This window comes from Sarcophilus harrisii, chromosome 4, assembly GCF_902635505.1.
Source record: "Sarcophilus harrisii chromosome 4, mSarHar1.11, whole genome shotgun sequence".
Classification (NCBI taxonomy): domain Eukaryota; kingdom Metazoa; phylum Chordata; class Mammalia; order Dasyuromorphia; family Dasyuridae; genus Sarcophilus; species Sarcophilus harrisii.
In genome coordinates this window covers 143,637,894-143,654,267 of record NC_045429.1, presented here as the reverse complement: position 1 = coordinate 143,654,267, position 16,374 = coordinate 143,637,894, and positions in this window count along the sequence as shown.

Genomic DNA, 16,374 nt, shown 5'->3' with positions numbered 1-16,374 from the left:
GGGAAAAGAATATTGGACTTTTTGACTGGGAAGTGAGTGATGACCTTGGAAAGAGCAGTTTCAAATGAGTTGTAGAAGTAGAAATTAAGATTTCAAGGAGTTAACATGGATGAGTGCTAAGGAAGTTGAGGCAATGAATATAGACTTTTTTTTTAGAAGTTTGGCCAAGAAAGGATGGAGCAAGAAAGAGCCTATGTTTTGGGGTTTAAGTTCAAATCTCAGCTGTACCTTTTAATATCTATGTGACATTGTGCAAGCTCCACTCACTGAGTCTCAGTTTTTTTCTTATGTAAAATTAGGGGAATAGGATTATATATAACCTCTAAGGTTCCTTCCAGCTCTAGATCTATGACTCTAAAGCTTTCCAAGGCAGCTCATTCCTTCTTTTGGATAATTTGAATCATTAGGGAGTTTTCCTGCCAAGCCTATATCTTCCTATTTTAAGTCTTCTCTTTTTTAGGCTAGACATTCCCAGTTTCTTCAACTCATTCTCACATGTTACCGATTTAAGGTCTTTTACCATTTCACTGCTCTGCTTTGGACCTTCTCTAGGTTAGCACTGCCCTTCCTGAAACTGTGATACCCAGAACTGACAACTATGGGTATGATCTAACCAGGAAAAGTACAGCAGGCTTATCACTTCCTTATTCCTGGAAGCTGTGCCTTTCAATATCTTCCAAGACTCCATGAACTTTTGGGATGTGGTATCATGCTGTTGACTCAGATTGATCTCAGTGTCCAATAACCATCCACCATCAATTTTTTTTACAGGGAAAACTGCAATATAATATGCCTTCTCTTATGTACTGGTGAAATAAATTTAAACCTGTGTAAGACAATATTTAACCTTACTAAATTTTATCTATTGAAGTCTGCCCAGTGTTTTGACTCATCAAATTCCTGTTGGATTTTGACTTTGCCATCCAGTACGTTAACTATCCATTTTGGCTTTCTTGTCATTAGCAAATTTGATAAAGATGTAGCTTATGCCTTTATTTAATCATTGATTTTATATGTGCGCACATATACACAAACACACAGATAATGTCTAGGTAAGGCATATACACATACACACACACACACACACACACACATATAATATATACAATCCAAATGCTAACAATACAAAAAAGCCACTGAAATCTGCTGAATTATGAAGAACAATAGAGGTCTTGAAGAAATACAAGAAGGGCAGACTGCAAATGTCAAATCTCATGTGTCCTATCACATACAGTGACTATGTCACTAGCTTTGCTTAAATATTTGGGGGTATGACTTTTTTTGGTTGTTTGGCTGGTCGATTGGTTGGCTGGTTTTTGTGCCAACGGAGAATTTCAATTTCAGAGAAGAGATTTTTAAGGGGAAATGAGTCATCCAAAAACACAAGATAACTTTTTAAAAATAAATTTCGTCAAGAACTGATAGATAAACAAAGGTTTTGCCAAGTAGTGGTAAGAAGCAGGTAAGGTTAGATTGCTTGAATATATTGTATACCTAAGCTTCCATTACATTACTGAAATTATAAGTCCAATATCAAGGTCATTTAGTACCTAACTTACAACCATGTATGGACTCTGTAGAAAGCACTCTCCAGGAAGAGCATATATCCCCCTTTCCTAATTAGCTCTAGATACCAGAACTACAATATAAAGTGTGATAATCATAAAACTTTCCCTTGTGGATATTGTAGATTTGGGCTGGATAAGCAAGGGCAAAGTGAAGCAAAGAAGAGTAATGTTTACAGATAATAAAGTCAAGCCCATACTAGGTATTCAAATAAACATCTAATTTACTAGCATTTATAAGCATTTACTTATAGCACAGTGCCAATCACTATGCTATTCCACTATGCTAGGAATACAAAGGAAAAAACAAAAACAGTTCCTGTCTTAAAGTAGTATCCTTTCAAATCCTTTCAATGCATATATAAATAGATGTACATATATGGATATATATATATAAAATACATACAAAGTAGATATTAGGTGACTTTATAGGGGAAGGCACAAGTAACTATAGAGATTGGGAAGGGAAGATGGCTTTTGAGTTGATTCTTGTAGGAAACTAGGAATTCTAAGATGGAGAAAAAGAGACAGAGACGGAAACAAAAAATCACAGACATTTGTCAAACATATGAAAGGCCAACTCCTAGCTGTTTTTCACACTTGGTATGGCAAATAATCAGCAAAATCAGGTTCCTTTTCTTTTAAGTAGGAACTGAGCTACCAGTTCTAGTAGAACTGGTCACTACATTGTAAAAGTATAGTCCTTCCCCCCTAATCTTTTCTTAATTTAGGGGAATACCAGTTTCCATTCCATTTTTTTCTTCCCCTTCCTATAGCACTTGGTCTTGTTTTGAAATATGTTATAGAGTGCTAAATTGGGGTAAGAATTAAGACTCATGAGATATATCGCTGGGAAGGTTTTTATGAAACAAAATTCTAAGTATAGACCTCTGTACTAGCTTTCTTTCTCATGACTCTGGGCACTTTGCCAAAAGAATATATCCCCTAGCAAGTCTTGCTAAACTAGAAAAGCTTTGAGTGTGATCTAGTCATGGGGTGAATGTTATTTACCTGATTGAATTCAATTTTAACTAGTATTAAGAGTTCAGGTTAATTGAATCCAGAATTTATCACCAAAAGTTTGGATACCCAATTCATGACCTGTTTTTTTAACCTCAATGACACTTTTTGTTTGTTTTTTAGAAATTTATTTCTCATATTTTATTTATTCATATCTACCATTTCTTTGTTATTTGTTTTCAATGAACAAAAATCTATTTTCTCTTCTCCTTTCTTCCAATGGAGAAAGAAAAAAGGGGAAAAAACCCTTTAAATAAATATGCATAGCCAAGCAAAACAAATTTCCACATCGACAGTATCCAATCAATATACATTTATTAAGCATCTACTATGTGCCGAACACTGTGCCAGGTACTGAGTCCCTGCCCTCAAAGTGCTCAAACTAACATCCAAAAACTATCCCAACTTGCACCTTGAATCCATCACCTTTCTCTTTCAGGTTATTAGCATTCTTCATCTGTCCTATGGAATTATAGTGGATCATTCTTAAAGATAGTCTACCTAAAGAATGAAATCACACATCCTAAGGTATCAAAATCTTATTCTGTGAAGAAACTGTCAAAGGAGAAAATTAAAGTTCTACACCACTCCCACCCTGTAACAGTCCCATTGTTGCTAAGCCTACAATGCTATCAGTATTGGTATTTATAGTACCCAGAACAGAAGGATCATAGAATCACAGTACCACAAAGTAGGAAAGGACCTGAGAGGCTATCCATTTTTAAGAAGCATTAAGGCCCCAACTATCTATTATGTAGCCACTTAAAGATGTTTTTTGGGAGATGTACTTCCTCAGGTAGTTTATTCTTTATTTTGATAGTTTCAATGGTGTGCTGGAAGCAGCTTAAATAGATCCTAGAAAGAAATTGCCAAACATATCAGGGCTCAATTTATTGTTTTGTCAATTGTCTAGACTTAATGTAATGGAAAAAAATTAACAAAAGTATGTCAAACATATACTCTATATGAATTTATACACACATATTTTTATATTATATGTATATCTTTGCAGGTATATATACATATATATGTGTATACATATTCCTGGGGGAGAGGGAGAGAGAGGGGAGTATGGTTCTCCAGAAAGCCAGTTGTTAATCATTTACCTGCAAACTGTGGATAATTCTAATGATTGGATTTCTCTTTACTTCAAGTATGAATATGTTTCTCTGCTACTTCTAATTCTGTCTTCTGAGATTCTTCTTTAAGACGGCTTTTCAGATTGTTAAGATAATTATCAGATCCCCATTAAGTTTTCTCTAGGCTAAATATCTCCACTTCCTTCAATCAATCTTTACATGGTATAATCTTGAAGTCTTTCTGTATCCTGGACATTCTCTCTCATTACTTTTCTGCTTATCCATACCCTTCTCAGAATATGATACCTAGAACTGAGAACAATATGATCTGGCCAGGACAGAGTTTAGTGGACATAGCACCAACCTTAATCCAGATTCTAATTACTAAAATAATGTATGGTGCTCCAGGCACAAAAATTTTTAAAAATGTATCCTTCCATAAAATACCCAACTAGTAGACTAGATAACAATTTAGTCTTCTTCTGAAAACCTGCACTGGAATAAAATCACTGCTCCCTTGGGTACAATATTCCATTTTTAGTAAACTCTAGTTGTTAATAAATGCAGGTGAAAGAATGAGAATATTTAGCCTAGAGAAGAAAATATCACTCCAACTTCATTCCCCTCTTCTTACCCAAATATTTAATTCCCATTTAAACTAGGAAGAAACCAGATGGAGAGCCTTGTAAAGAGTCCATTATGCTGTTGAATAAATTTCCTTTCCTACTCAAATGATTTTGTCTTGCTTACTTCTTATGTTATTTTCACATCATGAATCATAATGTCTGTTGGAGGACACATTTCATGCAGCTTCTCTGAGGGTTAAAATTGCTAGCTTCTATCTAAATGATATGTACCAGATGCTTATGAAAATACAGGGTGTTCCAAAAGTCTTGGTGTAGTTTTAATAGGCAACACTTTGTTGAAGAGGAGTCAATAAGACTGTTTTACCTTCCTCGCTCAGTCCCTAATTCTCTTAAGTTCTCTACTAATTTCTTATTTTCTAGATACCTCTACCCTATGACCCTCTCCTTTGATTGCTGACTTCCTCTCAATCTCTATTTTAAGGCAATGCTTAGACCAGCTATACTGATTCTTCCTCTCCTGGCTACACTCTGGACTCTTAAACTTCTCCCTTCCTCATCAAATTTTATAGCCACCTTTTACATATTGTCTTTCCCCATTGAAAAGCATCTAAAAAGGCAGGAACTGTCTTTTTTTTTTTTTTTGCTTGTGTTCTTAGTATTTAAAGTACCATGTGTTTGTATAAATACTTGTTGGCTTGTCTTGACTTCTTGTTCTTCAGAATCAAATGTTTTTCTAATAGTCAATAAATAATAAATTCAGAAGAATATTGTATTTTCTGTACTTTTCAGTCAATTATGTGACTATCAAGATATAGTATGCAGTAGGATATAATATGTAAAAGACTACTTATTCCCTTCTCATATTTTCATCAAGGATACCTTTTTATGCAATGTAGATCATTCTCATAAAGATGTTGCAGATATGAAACAGTGGGCATATGGGTCAAGAATTATTGATGCCATAGGACTCCAATTCTTTTTCTTAATACCACCTGCATGACCTTAGGCATGTCCTCCATTTTCTCATCTTCTTAAATGAGAGAATAGGGTTAGATGATCTTTGAGGTCTCTTCCAACCATATTTTGTAATTCTATCTATACCCATAAATTTAGAGATAGAAGAAGAAAGAGATAGAGATAGAAGATACAAGTAAGCAAGAATAACAAGCAAGAAGCTAGAATTTGGACCCATGTCTTCTGTCTCCAGAGCAGATAGATGGCACAGTAGATAGAGTCTTGACCTGGAGTGAGGAAGACTCATCTTCATGAATTCAAATCTGACCTCAGACACTTAATAGTTGTGTGATCCTGGACAAATCACTTAATCCTATCTGCTACAATTTTCTTTTCTATAAAATGAGCTAGAGAAGGAAATGGCAAACTACTTCAGTATGTTTGCCAAAAAGACCCCAAATGAGGTCATGAACAGTTAGATATAATTGAAAAAGGACTTGACTTCAAATACAGTTCTTATTTCACCATTCCATATGTTTGGGGTGTTTTTTTTTGGGGGGGGTTGTTTTGTTTTTGTCAATAGACTGTATCAGGATATCTACATCCCACCTTTAACACTGCCTTTAGCTATGTGACCATGGGCAAGTTCCCTAACTCAGTTTCCTTCTTTGTAACAGAAAGAGATACATAATATGATCTTGAGAGTTTCTCCCAGCTCTAAATTTATATCTTCCAATTTGATCCTTCAGCACCCTCAAAATTGTGTCATTTCTAGTGTGGATACCCTCTTTGCGTGTTAGAAGGATGTATGGAAACCCATAATGGAAGATTTCTGACAAACTTCAGGGCCAGTAATGACTGAAGCAAGAGAAAGAAAGAACACCAGAATGCAGTAATGCCAATGCCTGCATGTTGGTGTTGTGTCAGGAGATACATACATGCAAGAAGAGAAAAAGAATAGGATCTGCTAAAAGGAAAAGTCCACAGTGGCATTCTGAGACAGAATGAAGCAAGAATCACAACTTACTTGCCAATTCTAGAGAACTGGAGCAGCCTGATCTTTTGGAATATCGTTTGTGAAACAAGAAATATTGGTGTTAAAGGCTATACTTACCATATTTGGGCTCTAGAGATAGGAGAGAAAGTAAACTCTAAAGATTGGTACCATGTGGTATGAAGAAACTAGTGGCCAGGTGCAGAAACTAATGTGAATCCAGTCCCAAGAGGTTACCAAGTTATCCTCACAATAATCCTGAAATCTGAGTCATGCAGATTTCTCCAGGGAAGTAATTATTTCTTTGCTACCAAGTTCAGTAGAAGATTTTCCTCCTTTTTTTGGGTGGTAGGGGGGAGGGCAGGGGACGTGGGGACTGAAAATTATTGTTACTTGTTTATTTTCCACTGTTAATTTGCTGTTCAGGCTGCTGTTTTTGTAGCTACAGAATAATCTGTGAATAGAAAATGAACTGAATGAAGATTTGAGCCTTAATTTAATTAATTATGATCACTTAAAATATGCTGTTGAAATTTAAATAGCTAGGAACTCCAGAATCATTGTATCATTTACACAAGTAAATTTTGTGTAGTCTAGTTCCTTTTTTCTATCATCATTTTCATAAGCACAATTTCTATTCTCCCGTGCAATGTTTGGAGGACTGAAATGTCATAGAAAAAAATGTGGTGAATACTGTAACTGCTGAAGAATATAATTTTTAATGGAAATATTGACAGATTTTTTCCCCAGTTTTGTTTGTTTCCTCTTTCCAGTTTCTCTGTTAGATCTTAGAATAAATTAGCCAAATTGCATCTCACAATAAGCTTTCTATAAATTCATTTTCCTCCAGATCTTAATTTCTATTTTATACAGTAATCTTGTTCATAAACATCTACCATTCTCTCTTTAAGATTTTACAAATGAATTTGTTTATTAAACTTGTGTTATTCATGGCTGCCACGTTTCCCATGTTTCTCCAGTTGGCAAGGAGATCAAGTGTTTACTTGACAAAATGGTATCTAAGGTCTTTTGTTCTTGTCAGAGTTATAACTGCTTTACACTAGAAACACTTTCATAGGAAATGGTGATAGTAAGTGTTGATGGACTGTTCCTTTATATGTCAGTTTTCTAAATTTCCTCTAATTTTCAAATAAGCCAAGATAGCTTGTAATATTGTGTGAGTTGTGTGTATGGGTGTGTAGGACGGGTGGGGGCCTAGAGGTCAGAAAGCCAAATGCTTTATTCATTGAGAGCTACGGTCATTTAAAGTCAAAAATTCAAACTGCCCCCCCAACTTAGTCCTGAGGCTATTCCAGAGATACAGCTTTCTTTCTTAGGCATACAGTATTCATAATTTTCCCTTATCTTAGACTGTTAAATGGCCCTCTTTGTGCTATGTCAGACTTTGCCAGGACTTAAAGGGTTTTTTTGCAAAGTTTACTCAAGAAACACATGGAATGCTCTGTAACAAGTGGAGCCCGTGTTTCTCACATTTAATGAGGCTCTTTCTTTTCACATATCAAATATCCAATCCTTAACCAAAATACTTTATTGTTCGATAATGACTCAAGATTTCAGACTCCTGGAATGAAAAGGAGAACCAGTGGAAAGCAATGGAATCCCACTATGGAGAGAAAGGTTTCATTTACTTTGTAAAATGTCAGTGATAAAGGGGTTTTCAGGGACATTTCAAATTTCCTGTGTAGTTGCAGCAAAAGGAACAGAAACATGGCATTGTTCTAAATGCTAGAAAAAGGGAAAGAAGAGACTCCATAGAAAGTAAAAAAAAATTTTAATCGCTCCAGTCAAGGTAAATATCAGAAAGTGAACAGTCCTCAGGGGAAGGAAGGAAGGAAGAAGGAAGGAAGGAAGGAAGGAAGGAAGGAAGGAAGGAAGGAAGGAAGGAAGGAAGGAAGGAAGGAAGGAAGGAAGGAGGGAAGGAAGGAAGGAAGGAAGAAAGGAAGGAGGAAGGAAGGAAGGAAGAAAGGAAGGAGGAAGGAAGGAAGGAAGGAAGAAAGGAAGGAGGAAGGAAGGAAGGAGGAAGGAAGGAGGGAGGGAGGGAGAGAGAGAGAGAGAGAGGAAGGAGGGAAGGAAGGAAGGAAGGAAGGAAGGAAGGAAGGAAGGAAGGAAGGGAAGGAGGAGGAAGGAAGGAAGGAAGAAAGGAAGGAGGGAAGGAAGGAAGGAAGGAAGAAAGGAAGGAGGGAAGGAAGGAAGGAAGGAAGAAAGGAAGGAGGGAAGGAAGGAAGGAGGGAAGGAAGGGAGGGAGGGAGGGAGGAGGAGAGAGAGAGGAAGGAGGGAAGGAAGGAAGGAAGGAAGGAAGAAGGAAGGAAGGAAGGAAGGAAGGAAGGAAGGAAGGAAGGAAGGAATAGAGGGAAGGAAGGAAGGGAGGGAGGAAGGGAAGAAGGAAGGGAGGGAGGGAGGGATGAAGGAAAGGAGGGAGGTGAGGGAGAGAGGAAGGAAAGAAGGGAGGGAGGGAGGGAGGGAGGAAGGAAGAAAGGGAGGAAGGAAGGAAGGAAGGGAGGGAGGAAGGAAGGAAGAGAAGGAGGGAGGGAGGGAGGGTCTCAAGTCACACTCCTTCTCCACCAAATCCTCCTTTGAAACAAATAAGTCCAATTAAACAAGAGGCATGTAGTTGACAGAGAATGGGCCTCAGAATCAGAAAGGACTGGGTTCAAGTTCTGATTTTGACATATACTGGCTATGTGACCCTAGACAAATGATTAAACTTCTAAGTACTCCCAAGTAACTTTCTAAGACTCTAAATCATAAAGAAGTTGCTTATTTGCATTGATAGAGGAAGAATTCCAGCCCAGAATCTTCTATACAAATAAAAGCCGGATCCTTTTTTTAAGAAAAGTATAATAAACTGACACATTGACCTATGTTTTATTCTCCATCTATGGTCCACACGTCTCCATGGAGAGTAAGGCAATACCCAGACCCAAAAAATAAGCTTTTGTTTTTACAATTTGGAGGCATATATCATACTGTGATAATATTGGCATGAACATTATCAGGGCTGTTAGGTAGTGTCCATTCCATATCTATGATTTCATCAATATTAGAAACCCTTTATGAAAACTCCTCTATTAAGGAAGATTTTAATGGTTTTCAAGTAAATTTTATTAAAGAAACATATGGGATACATTATAACATGTCAAGGGTATATATAAGAAATTTATTTGTATCTTACAGTTTTAAAAAATTCTCTGATATCCTGAGAGAATAAGTGACTTATCTGGGCTTGCCTAGCCAGTTAGTGGCAAAGGTAAATCTTAAACCCAAGTTTGCCTGATTCTAAGATTAATCCTTGGTTCATTTCCCCCATATTGCCTCTTATCCATTAGCCAACCAACATGGATTTTTTTCAAGTATCTACCATGTCTTCTGCAGGAGCTGCTGAGTGGCAAACTGAATAGAGCATCCTAGCCAGGAGTCAGAAAGACCCGAGTTCAAGTCTAGACCCAAACACTTATTAGTTGTGTGATCCTGGGCAAGTCACTTAACCGTGTTTGTCTCATCTATCAAATGAGCTGGAGAGGGAAATGGCAAACTGTTCCAGAATCTTTGCAAAGAAAACCTCAAGTTGGTTGGGATTGTTAAGAGTTGGACACCACTGAAACAGAATGTGTAGGGAGTTTGTTATTGTTCAGTTATGCTCAATTTTTCATGATCTCATTTGAGGTTTTCCTGGCAGAGATATTAAAATAGATTGCTATTTCCTTCTCCAGCTCATTTTACAGATGAGGAAACTGAGGCAAACAGGATTAAGCATTGTATCCACTGTGCCAGCTCACTACTCTGTGTAGGGGAGTAATATGTAATAAAATTAGAAAGAGAATAGCACATTTTTAACCTATGTTTTATTCCTTGCTGTTTTGTGAAAGGAGAAAGTGAGAGAGGGAGAGAGAAAAATTTAGAATACAAAGTGTTACCAAAATGTATCTTGCAACTATCTTTACATGTATTTGGAAAACTAAAATGCTATTGAATAAATAAAAAAATAAAAATTAGAAAGACAGGAAGGCAGCAGATAATGAAAAATTTTAAATGCCAAACAGAAATATTTGTATTTGATCCTAGAGGTAATAGGGAGCCTTTGAAATTTACTGGTATGGGAAAGGGAACAATGTGTTCAGTCCTACAATTTAGGAAAATCATTTTTTAAGTAAAATCTCATAGATAATAAAGGCTTATTTTAAAATGCTTCTTTAGAGAATTCTACTAATAAGCTTTGTCAGTGTTCAAGTTCCTGGTAGGGAGAAATGATATTGATGTTTTGGAAGTTACACAAACCTAGTCATGACTTGAAATTTTTTCATTTAGTTTCCAAAAGATAATTAGTGAAAAGAGCAAAAAAATTGTAGTCTGAGGACATGAGTTTAGATCCCAGATCTGGTACTTGTTACCTGTAAACTTTTGGGAAATTTCTCAAGTTTCTCTAGGTTTCATTTTTCTCATCTGTAAAATGAAGGTTGGACTAAAGTCTTTTCCAACTCCAAACTCTAAATCACAGAGTGCCTTGGTTGGTGGTTAGCTATGGTCCTTTGTTTTGGTAGAGGACCAAAATGACATTACTCTTTTAGAGTCAAGTTACAGTGTGTCCGACTGTGGCTGATCAGACAAATACAAGCTCAGAATGCTCTGCCACGTGTAGGATACAAATAATCCCTATGAATATTTGAGGTGGCTTCTCTGATTTTGCACATCTCTAGTGTCTTCTGAGCTAATTCAATTCTGCTTTGCTCAGAGGCACATCACCTTTTCTGGTGAGGGCACACCATGCTGGGGCAGTCCTGTGCGAGTGTCTCCCATGCCATAATCAATTTTAAAGTTCTTGAGATTTTGAGAATATCCTTATATCACATTTTCCGACCACCTTGTGAGCACTTTCTGCCTGTGAGTTCTAATGAGCACTTTACTACCAGGGATAGATTTAGTAAAAGCACAGAATTTGTAAACTGCTGTATCATGAACTAAGCTTAAACTCTCTGAACCCAAGTTTCACTTTCTGAATTTACAGGGTTATTGTGGGACAAGTACTTTGTAAGTGTTAAAGTACAATAAAAATGTGACCTATTATTATTATTATTATTGAAAGAAGTTGGCTAGGAAGTAGATTTTTAAAAAACAGCAAAATCTCATATTTCCAAATTATTCAAATTTGACACAAATAGGAGCTGTCATCTTTCAGCCTCAGTCTTAGGCAGAATTTTTCATCCTGCCTTCCTTTCCATCCAAATGGATCAGTATGAGCTTGTCTCCCTAGCAAACACAAAAACAGAATGAGAAGAGGGAAGAGTTTACAATTGAGAGAAAAGATTATTTCTTTCTTTTATTTTGTTTTATCTATTTTAATTTTTTTTTTAGCTGAGGCAATTGAGGTTATGTGACTTGCCCAAGGTCACACAGCTAGGGAGTATTAAGTGTCTGAAGGTAGATTTGAACGCAGATGCTCCTGACTTCAGGGCCAGTGCTCTATCCACTGTGCCATCTAGCTGCCCCTCTCTTTTATTAATCAATCACTGCTAGGGAGAGCCAGGATTTTTTCCCTTCCTGTTTTCTTATTCTCTACCAGGTCAAATCAGCCCCTGAAGAATAGGATTTAACATTTTCCTCAATCTTGACCCCACTCAACTAAGGGAGCCCATTGTGTTCTGCTCAGCCATGTGTACATCATGAATCCTTTATCTAGATTGCAGATTGGTGTGGTCTGGGAGTAAGAGTAACATAATCATCGCCTCCTCCTCATTAGAATAGGCCCATTTTATAGTATTGTGATTGTAATATTTTATATTGTAGTTGTAATTACATTGTGATATTCATTCTGCTTATTAATTGTTAATCAGAGTTGATTGCTGTCTTTTGGTAGCACCCACTTTTCCAAGGGCATATAAGCATCAATAGGCCACCATGATCTGCCATTGGTTTATGAGCAACAGCCAAATGACCATAATTTTATTAATTATTTGCTAGCAATAATTAAGAAAAAATGATTAATTACCCAAAAATTATGTCTGTTGAATGTTTTATATATCATACATTCTACTTTTTACATCAATGAAACTGAAGAAATGGAGCTTCTAAACTGTGTCCCTGTGTGTACATATTAACTTAGAAAACCACAATTAATATTATCAGTATTTTATTGTATTTTTATTTGTTTTGTAAATATACCCAATTATATTTTAAACTGGTTCAAGCTGTGCTGAGACTGTTGTGGGCCAATGTGGAAAAAGCTGTGTGTTTGATATATCTGTTTTACAACATCAAAATTTACATGACATCTGTTCCATTTCCTGCCCTTTACTAGATGACAATAGGTGGTAATAAGCAAATAAGCATTCACTCAAACTAATTCCTGTTGATGTATTATATTATCTTTTCAGAATCTAGTTAAAATACTCCTAAGGGATTGATAGAAGGAAGAATGCCTTTCCAATTATATTGTATAAAAAAAAATATGCAGCCTTCATCAGAGAAAGAACTGATGTATGTATGTATAGAATAATGTGTGTGTGTGTGTGTGTGTGTGTGTGTGTGTGTGTGTGTGTTGTGTGTACCTATTTGGGTCTAATAATAGTCATCTCTAGGGTGGGAAAGGTAGAAAAAGAAAAAAATGAATTTATTATATAGAAATTTATTATATAAATGGAATGGCAATTTATATGTAATAGTTTTCCAATTTCATGTGTAATTTTCATTATTAATTTATTTTTTGTTATATTAAATTATGTAAATGCTTGTTTTATCCCATAATTTAAAAAAAAGACAAAAATAAAGGTTATAAAAATTATACCATGACCACTTTTTTTCTGTATCAAATGTTAGCCCTACATTTGTCAACATAATATATCTCTATACTTTAAAAAATCAGGGATTTCTTTAATATGACTATTCTTTCCACTGACACAGATTGCATTCTTCTATCTTTATATTAGTAATGTTTTCATGAATTGTTTTGGTCCAAGAAATTCTTCAGTACCCTAAAAATGAATCTCTGAACATAACCAGGTCAGTCCTAGGACATATAGTCCCTTAGCAGTCTTGTCCTTGGAGACCTCCTTCTTTCTTGGACCTCTTAGAATCCCTAGCCTTCTTCAAAACTCAAATAAAGAACCACAATCTGCATGAGATTTAGACTGACCTCATTCTCCAGGAGTCTCTCAACTCCAAAATGATCTTGTATTTAATATATTTTTTACTCAATTATATGTGTATATATTATTTTAGAATAGAATGTATTCTCCTTAAGGCCAGGAACTGTTTCATTTTTTATTCTTTATCTTCAATGTCAAGATCACAGTAGAAAGATTGTTCATTGGTCAAATGTAGTGAAGGGAAATGTTTCCCTTGCCAAGACCTGCTTGAAATTATATTCTGATGAACTGATTAAACTTTAAGAACTTAGAATCATAATCACACCATGGTTTACCATTGGAGGAAGACCTAGTCATAAGTCTGTAAAAAGATCTTGTATCATATATATATATGCCAGCATACATCAGCAGCACAGTATTGTTGGATAAACTACCTAACCTGAAGTCCAAAAATATAGATTCAAATCTTGGGTCCATTCCACAGTCCATGTGTTGTCTCCAGACAGCAAGCTTTAGAGAGCTGACAGGAGGGAAATAATATATACCCATATAAGTAAAGGTCAAATATATGCAAAGTAAGTATGAAGTGATTTGTTAGGGGTAATGCTTATCACTGGGGAGCAAGAAAAGCTTCAAATAAGAGATGGTATTTAGATTTAAGCCTTAAAGGAAGCTAAAATTTCCAAGAGGCAGAAGTGAGAAAGGAAGATGTTCTATGTGCCACTAGCAATAGAGTGCTGAAAGTAGAGTTAGGAAGACCTGAATTCAAATTTGACCTTAAACATTTACTAACTGTGTGATCCTAGACCTCTATCTGCCTCAGTTTCCTTATCTGTAAAATGAGAATAATAATATCACCTACCTTTCATAATTGTTGAAAATCAGCAATTTGTAAAGTGCTTTGCAGACCTCAATGCTTTAGTAAATGCTAGATATTATCATTAATTCATAATTAAAAGTCAGAATAATTGAATTCTAGTCCTAACTAACACTTAGTAGGCTATATCAAGGCTTATTAAACTTTTTCCACTTGAAATACCTTTTCGCCCAAGAAATTTTTATGCAATCCTAGGTATATAGATATATAAAATTGTGGGGAGCCATAGTGCGCTGGCCAAACCCATTCATGTACACTATCACCGCCTTGAGACTGGTGATGACCCCCTTGATGCTCATATGAGCAATAGAAATTTTTGACAAACATCGAGACCTGGTTAGCCAATGAGAGGTAAGATTCCTCAAGGACTAGCCGACCTAAGCCAGGAAGAGACCTTTCTGTACATCCTTCCTATGACGGGTAAGGCTTTTCCCCATAGGAACAACCTAAGCCAGGCACAGTTCGAGAAATGAAAAATTCTACATTTGATTCTTTTAATATAAATGAAAAAAGGGGGACCTGTGGGGAGCCGGCACTAATCTACAGCCACATAAGGCCACATTCCTAACCTTGAATAGGAATCTCCTAATCACATCATACCAAAGACTTCCTGAATAGGAATCTCCTAATCACATCCAAGCACTGCCCTAACTTTGAATAGGCAGATATCTAGGCATCCCCAATCACATACATCATAGAGCTTCCTAGGACCAGAGACACCTGAACAGCTCATCCTTGGGCGGGAAACCAAACCTTTGTCTAGGACCCCCATCCTGTACTGTGTTTGCACAACCCTGCCTCCTTTCCTACTGCTATATATATCTGTACTATTGTACCCATTAAAATGAGGCTTGATCAGATGGATTTGTCTTGCCTCCATTTTGCACGAACCCTCTCTCTTGCCCTTATCTCTTTTCTTCCAGGGTCCACACACTCTGCCTTGAGGGCCGAGGCATAAAATAAGCATATAAATCAAACATTTACTGATAATAAGTCATAATTTTGTGACCCCCTACATTCAATTATGTGATCCCCATATAGGGTTTTTACCCATAGTTTAAGAAGCTTTGACTTAAATGACCTTAGGCAAATGACTTAATCTCTCTGGGCCTCAAACTCAATAGAATGAAAGAAATTGAGTAGATAATCTACATAGATACTTTCAGCTCTATCTCCTTTCATTAAATGATGCCTGTTAATACCATCTTAAGCTTCTCAGCTTTTATTCAGTCTTGCTCCAAAGATCCCACTAGAGCCAAAACACAGACTCCAACTCTTTCCTTTAAAAGAAAAAAATAGCTGTGGTTCATCAGTTAGCATTCTTTCCTCCATCTCCCTGCCATGTTTATTTTGCACATTTTTTTAAACCAAGGATAAAGCAATAACAAGAGGGCCATGTTTATTATTGTTATTATAATTACCATACTCAATTCCCCACTTCACACCCTGGGGAGAGGGTATCCTCTGAAACTAAGAAGATAATAACTTCTATTTATGTAGGACTTTACAATTTACAAAGACCTTTCATATCCAGGAACTCATTTGATCCTTATAACAACCCATGGGAAACAGGCAGGAGGTATTATTGTTCATGTTTAACAGATAAGGAAAGTATAGCTCCAGAGATTGATTTGCCTAAAGTCACCTCACCTGGTAAGTGGAGAATCAAGGACTAGAATTCAGATTCTCTGATTTCTAATTGGGAATTAGACAACACATGGAATGTGTGACAATGAAAAAAGAAATTTATTAAGTATTTCCTGTACAGCAGACATTTTGCCAGGCACCAAAGCCATAAAAACAAAAATTAAAATAATCTGATCTTAAGGAGCTTAAACTCTCCTGGCAGAAAATGTACACTAAGGTGTGCTGAAACCACCGGTTTGTATGGCCTCAGGAGAGACAACTGTAATGTTGTCAATGTGAATATTTACACCTCTGATATCAGGAAAGTCAGTTTGATTTATTCTTTTGTTGATTGTCTTGACATAAAAAAGGAGGAAGAAAATGTTACTAATGCAGATTAAGCTTAAATGTATATCATACTTTTTTTTTGGGGGGGGGGGAGCCAGTTATTAAGCATTTACCAGTACTATCCACAAAGTAAATGGTACTGGTCATAAGTGGAGGGTGAAAGCAAAGCCTCATATAAAAGGTGATACTTGAATGTGAGCCTTGGAGAACTCAAGGGTTTCCAA